The sequence below is a fragment of the Suncus etruscus genome, chromosome 13 (genome assembly GCF_024139225.1).
Source record: "Suncus etruscus isolate mSunEtr1 chromosome 13, mSunEtr1.pri.cur, whole genome shotgun sequence".
Lineage (NCBI taxonomy): Eukaryota > Metazoa > Chordata > Mammalia > Eulipotyphla > Soricidae > Suncus > Suncus etruscus.
Window position 1 is genome coordinate 75,610,436 of NC_064860.1, and position 6,643 is coordinate 75,617,078.

At 32.8% G+C, this 6,643-nt stretch overlaps 1 pseudogene; it reads left to right on the forward strand.

The window, feature by feature from the left end:
• The first annotated feature begins 382 nt into the window (after window positions 1-382).
• Window positions 383-2,555, forward strand: LOC126026008 (T-complex protein 1 subunit zeta-like; annotated as a pseudogene).
• Window positions 2,556-6,643: the final 4,088 nt, after the last annotated feature.

Below are 6,643 nucleotides of genomic sequence, written 5' to 3' on the forward strand. Positions count from 1 at the left end.
AAAATTCTACAACATGTGGATATTTGACTCATATTATTCTTTGAAACTTGAAAATAATGGATAAATATTCCACATTTTAAAAATATAATAGTTGATAGAATGATGACTAATATCCTAATAATATCCAAATTTATAAAGAACAAATTATAGGCTTTCAATTTTATGATTTGATCCTGGTATCTTTCCTCTTATAGATAACTTTTCATTAGCTGTTATATTTTTGTACAGACTTTTTCATTAATTTCTATACACAGTTTAGAAGAAAGTGAATGGAACTTTTCCTATTCTCTAGAATAATTTCAGGTATATTCGACCACCTAAACCTGAAATGCCTGTGGGTTGGGACAAACTGCTCTTTTTCTTTTCCTCTTCTGACTTTGCAATGACCACTGTGAAGACCCTCAACACTAAGACCAAGTTAGTCCCAGCACAGGCAGCTTTGGTGGTCAATATAAACATAGTGTAGGGACAGCAGAATGTAATGAGGACCAAATTGGGGCCTCAAGGCACCATGAAGATGCTTGTTTTCAACACCAGCGATACCAAACTGACCAAAAATGGCAATGCTCTGCTTCATAAAAAGCAAATTCAGCATCCAACAGCCTCCATAATAGCCAACGTGGCAACAGCCCAAGATGACATAATTGTTGATGGTACCATTTCTAATTAATGTCTTAATCATTGAGGAGCTGCTAAAATAGGCGGATCCCTCTAGATATATGAAGGTCTTCATCCAAGGAAAGTAGCAGAAGGGTTTGAAACTTCAAAGGCTAGGGCCCTTCAGTTTCTAGAACAAGTTAATGTAAGCAAACCAATGAACAGAGAAACACTTATAGATGTGGGTAGAACATCTCTACATACTAAAGTTCATACTGAACTTGCTGATGTCTTAACAAAGGCAGAATCTGTTTTGGCTATTAAAAAAAAAAAAAAACAGACTACTGATCTCTTCATGGTTGAAATAATGGAAATGAAACATAAATCTGGACCTGATACAAGCTTAACCAGAGGTTTGATTTGGACCTTGACAGCATGACAGTCTGATATGAAAAGAAGAGTAGAAATGCATAAATTCGAGGCTGGAGAGATAGCATGGATGTAAGGCATTTGCCTTGCATGCAGAAGGAAGTTGGTTGAAATTCCGGCATCCCATATGGTCACCTGAACCTGCCAGGGGCAATTTCTGAGCTTAGAGCCAGGAATAGCCCCTGAGCGCTGCTGGGTGTGACCCAAAACCCAAAAATAAATCAAATAAAATAAAATTTTAAGGGCCCGGAGAGATAGCACAGCGGCGTTTGCCTTGCAAGCAGCCGATCAGGACCAAAGGTGGTTGGTTCGAATCCCGATGTCCCATATGGTCCCCCGTGCCTGCCAGGAGCTATTTCTGAGCAGAAAGCCAGGAGTAACCCCTGAGCACCGCCGGGTGTGGCCCAAAAACCAAAATAAATAAATAAATAAATAAATAAATAAATAAATAAATAAATAAATATTTAAAAAATGCATACATTCTCACCTGCAATGTTTTGTTAGAGTATGAAAAAACAAGTGAATTCTGTCATTTTCTTAAGAGTGCAGAAGAGAGAAAAATTAGTAAAAGCTGAAAGAAAATTTATTGAAGATAGAGATAAAAATAATAGAATTAAAAAAAATTCTGTGTTGATTCAGATAAAGGATTTGTTGTTAATCAAAAAGGAATTTATCCCTTTTTCTTTAGATGCTTTTGATAAAGAAGGCATGGAAGCTCTGTACAGAGCTAAGAGGAGAAATAAGGAAAGGCTGAATCTTGCCCGGGGTGATCTCGCTCTAAATTCCTTAGAAGACCTAAATCCTGACTGTTTGGGACATGCAGGACTTGTGTATGAATATACATTAGAAGAATGGAAATTTACTTTTATTGAAAAATGTTATGATTCTTGCTCAGTGACATTATTTGTCCAAGGGCCAAATAAGCAAGCACACACTCAAATTAAAGATGCACTAAGAGATGGCTTGAGAGCTCTTAAAAATGCTATTGATTGGTGTGTAGTTCCAGTTAGGGTTACAGTGGAAGTGACAATGGCAGGACCCTAGTATATAGGCTAAATATATGTATATATTTACATAATGTATATATATTTATATAATTTATTTTATATATTAATTAGATATAGACTACATATATAGTATATAATACATAGCATTATATATAAGCTAAATAAATGAATGTATAAAATATATATATATTTAGTTCTTTAAAATATAAGCCTAATATAAAGAGCAGGGTCCAGCTTGTTCAGGTATTTGCTGATGCATTACACATTATTATCAATATTCTTGCTCAGAACTATGGTTTTGACCTTCAGGAAACACTAGTTAAATTTCAAGCAGAACATTCAGATTCTGGTCAGTTTTGGGGTGTAGACTTGAGCTGTAAACCAACGGTAGCAGAAGAAGTGGGCATATGGGTTTTATCTATTGTGTAAAGAAATAGCTTATTCATCCTGCACTGTGATTGCCACAAACATTCTCCTGGTAGATAAATTATGCAAGCTGTAATATCTTCTCTCAAAGGTTAAATTGAAGTTTCATCTTTATTATGAAGACGACAGAAATATAAGAATAAATCTATGAAGTTTATATCCAAACTTAAGTAACTACCAAAGGAATTTTTCCATATGAAAAAGGAATGGTTGGCACCTATCCTATTGAAGTTTTGAGAGTATAATTGCAGTAATTTTATTACACTGCTATGTTCATAATTCAAGCTGTTTTACTCATTGAATCAAGATGTTTTGTTCTAACTTCAGTGATTAAACATATACATATCAGATGAGCATGTTACCTTGTTGCTAAATATTTTTGATAAGTTGATGTTTTAATAATTTTTGCTAATGGGTATTTTACTTTATTCAGTAGTTCTCAAGTGTAAGCATTACGTTAAAATTGTTAATATAATATAATGTTAATATAAATGACACCCAAGAAATATTAGGTTTTGAAAGCATTTCTATGACTTGGCATAAATTCTATAAATAAAACCTCAGGGTAAATTGAAACTCGCCTTTCTGAAGTAGCTGTGATACAATTATCCCCAGAATGGCTGAGTTGTAATGGGTAGATAAATAGGTGGACTAGAAAGAAGCAGGGGTATTAAAAGAATTGTAAATACAAAGTTGCAAAACAGTGGCAATGAGCTAATAATTATTGTTGAAGGCATGATGATGTAGTACTGATTCAAGTAGTCTTTATTTTTCACATCTCCAAACTTTGTTTATGCTGAAATGTCAAGCCACAAGCACTACTACTTTTCTTTTTCATTGTAACTCTATACTTTGTTTTCTAAAACTTTTCCCTTTGGTCATACAATTCTGTTTCAAAATACTCTAAATATCTGTTCTTTTCCTTTATGATTTTGTATTTAGCCCCTTTCTCTGAGTTTTCGCAGCAATTGTAAATGAGATTTAAAGTTTTACTTTTTTTCTCTTCAATACTACTACTGATTTGCTCTTACAAGGGAAATAATTTTTTTTTAAATTTTTGGGTATCTCTGGGGACTTGACCTGAGTTTTATAAATAGGTTTAATATTTTCATTTTTTGATTATTAGCTATTTCCTCCTCATTTCTCTTTTGGCTAAATATACTATAATCTGCCTGAGGTTTCTTTTTTTCTCTTGAGTTTGGATATTTTATTCTGATGGTATTATAAATTTTACTTGTAATTTCACTAAAGATAGTTGAAGCATCCCAAGTGTAGTGTAGTGCATTTAAGTGGAATATAGAAGTAGATAGATTACCTGTAGTGTAGTGCATTTAAGTGGAAGGTAAATAGAAGCAGGTAAATTACCAATCCACTAATGAGGGTTCTGGAAGAAGACTCATTATTTGTTTTTTGAGGGTAGTGGAAATGTATTTTGCTCCTTAAATTATTGTGTGGCCACTTAGAAACAGAGACCCAGCATACTTACATGAAACAAATGTTCCTGCAATTACCTACAGTGGTCCTAAGTGTCTGCATGAAGTTCTAGAACTCCCTAGTGCTCCTTTATAGCTTGTATAGCCTTCAGGAGAAAAATAAATCCTAATGTCATTTGTATTCTGGTCTTTGGAAAGAAAAAAATCATATTTATAAGCAAAGAGAAGGAGTAATCAATTTCTGAATTTCTCCATAGATAAACATTATAATTAGTATTATGTTTTTTATAATTTAGTTATATTCTTTTTCTCAAAAAAGCCTTCACAAATCACTAATTATTGTAGACATATCGATATAACAGTTATCTTTAATCTCAATCCCCTATAGCATTCTCTAAAATTTGTATTTCTTTTTTCTTACTACTCCAACTTTCACACATGTAACATTTCCTCTCCATTATCAGACCTGTCATTGGAAATCAATGTGGAGCAGAGAAGTAATTGCACAATTACTGTCAAATCACACCACGTGAGAATGCATGTTCCCACTGGCCTTCTTTGCAACATATAGTCTTTGAACATTTTGTTCCTAGATTGCAAAGCCATAATTCTCAGCTCATAAGCCAGATAAGATTTTATCATTTAACGATTTTCATTACATATACAAATTCTTTAATATAATGATCTTTTAACTTGCTTGTCAATAGCTACTTTTTGTCATGTTTGATGGCTTAAAATATTGCAATAAATTTTGTTTGAATGTATCTTTCTTGCCTATTTTTATATTTTCATTTTATAATTAATAGCGATTAATAATATATTATTTAAAAGTAAATTCATGCTGTTCTATATTTTACCCCTTCTTACTTTATTAGGTTCTCTAATTTGTACTTTCATTTTATTATGTATTCATTGTTCTTTTTTAAAATTTCTTTACAGTGCCAAGTACCTGGGTCATATGCACATCAGGTATGAATTTCGTCATTGAACCATGTCTTTTGTCCTAATTTGAAGTTTTAAAATTACAGTTTGCTAAAAATATTAATTAATTTAAATTGCATAATATTAATATAATTAAAATGATAGTATTTATAATTTTAAGAAATACTTATGTGCGTGTATTCTAAGAATATTTTAAATATCTATTCATAAATTAAATATTTTAGTTTGATATTTTATTATACGTAAAATATTTCATTAATTTGAGGGTATTCTATGGTTCAATGACTAGTTTGAAGAGTTTCAATTTCAGGTTTTTAAAAGAAAAATTTTCGCATGAGGGGCCGGACAGATAGCATGGAGGTGGGCATTTGCCTTGCATGCAGAAGAAAGGTGGTTTGAATCCCGGCATCCCACAGGGTCCCCTGTGCCTGCCAGGAGCGATTTCTGAGCATAGAGCCAGGAGTAACCTCTGAGTGCTGCCACACCCAAAAACAAAAACAAAAAAAAAAAAAAAAAAATTACCGCATGATTTAAAAAAAAAATCTTTCTCACAGTTTCTTATAAAATATTGATATTTGTATACATAAAACTATCTGTTTTCTTATTAATTTTTGTTCATTGTCCAGAGCAAAATGGTTGGATTCAAATAATTTAAATCCTTATGGTGACTTCAAGATTTAAAAAAAAAGGGCCCGGAGAGATAGCACAGCAGTGTTTGCCTTGGAAGCAGCCTATCCAGGACCTAAGGTGGTTAGTTGGAATACCGGTGTCCCATATGGTCCCCCGTGCCTGCCAGGAGCTATTTCTGAGCAGATAGCCAGGAGTAACCCCTGAGCGCCGCAGGGTGTGGTCCAAAAACCAAAAAAAAAAAAAAAAAAAAAAACACCAAAACAAAACAAAAAAAGATTAAAATAAAAGTGAAACAAATCCCTAAGACCAAGTTATTTTACCTAAGGCAATCAAATTTTACTCACATTGAATCAAATGGGAAGTTTGAATTGATATTTCAGAGTTTGTCATTGGTTTTATTCTTTAAGATTTTTTGTTTTTATTAATTAATGATTTACTCATATATTTATTGGCTTTGGAACCACACTAAACTACTAAGAGGCTATTTTTGGTTCTGTATTGAAATATAATTCCTGCTGTGGTCAGGAATCATATTTGGTGCCAAGGATCAAACTGGAGTCAATCTTGTGCAAGGCAAGTTCCTTATCTCCTCTACAAACTTTCTGTTTAAAAATAATTTAAAGTATAATATTTCATGCTTTTATACTTTGTGCTACATAAGTTTACTTAAAATTTAGTTAATGACCTGGAAAAGAGGAAAATACCAGCTAATCTTTCTTAAAAGGAACTGAAAATGTCTTTGTCTCTGTAATGCCATATTGAAGAAATGGAACTCTGGCAGATTTTTCATTAAAAATGAGTTTTACTAGTCAAAAGTGTTGTATAAATTGGTAATTAGCAATTTTTAAATATATTTGAAGGGACAGAGTGATAATATAGAGAGTAGGTGATTGCCTTGCCCATAGTTTCTTGGATTTTATCTTCTCATATAATCCCTGAGAACTACCAGACATGATCCCCAAAGAGAGAACCAGAGGTAATCCCTGAGCATCATTATGTGTAGCTTCCCTTCAAAAGATAATCATAAAACATCTTCACCTGAATAAGGTTGATGTTTGAAAGAAGTATATAAATACATATTTTAACACAAACTTTATATATAACATTTATATACAAAAATCAAGAACAGGGGCCGGGCGGTGGCGCTAAAGGTAAGGTGCCTGCCTTGCCTGCGCTAGC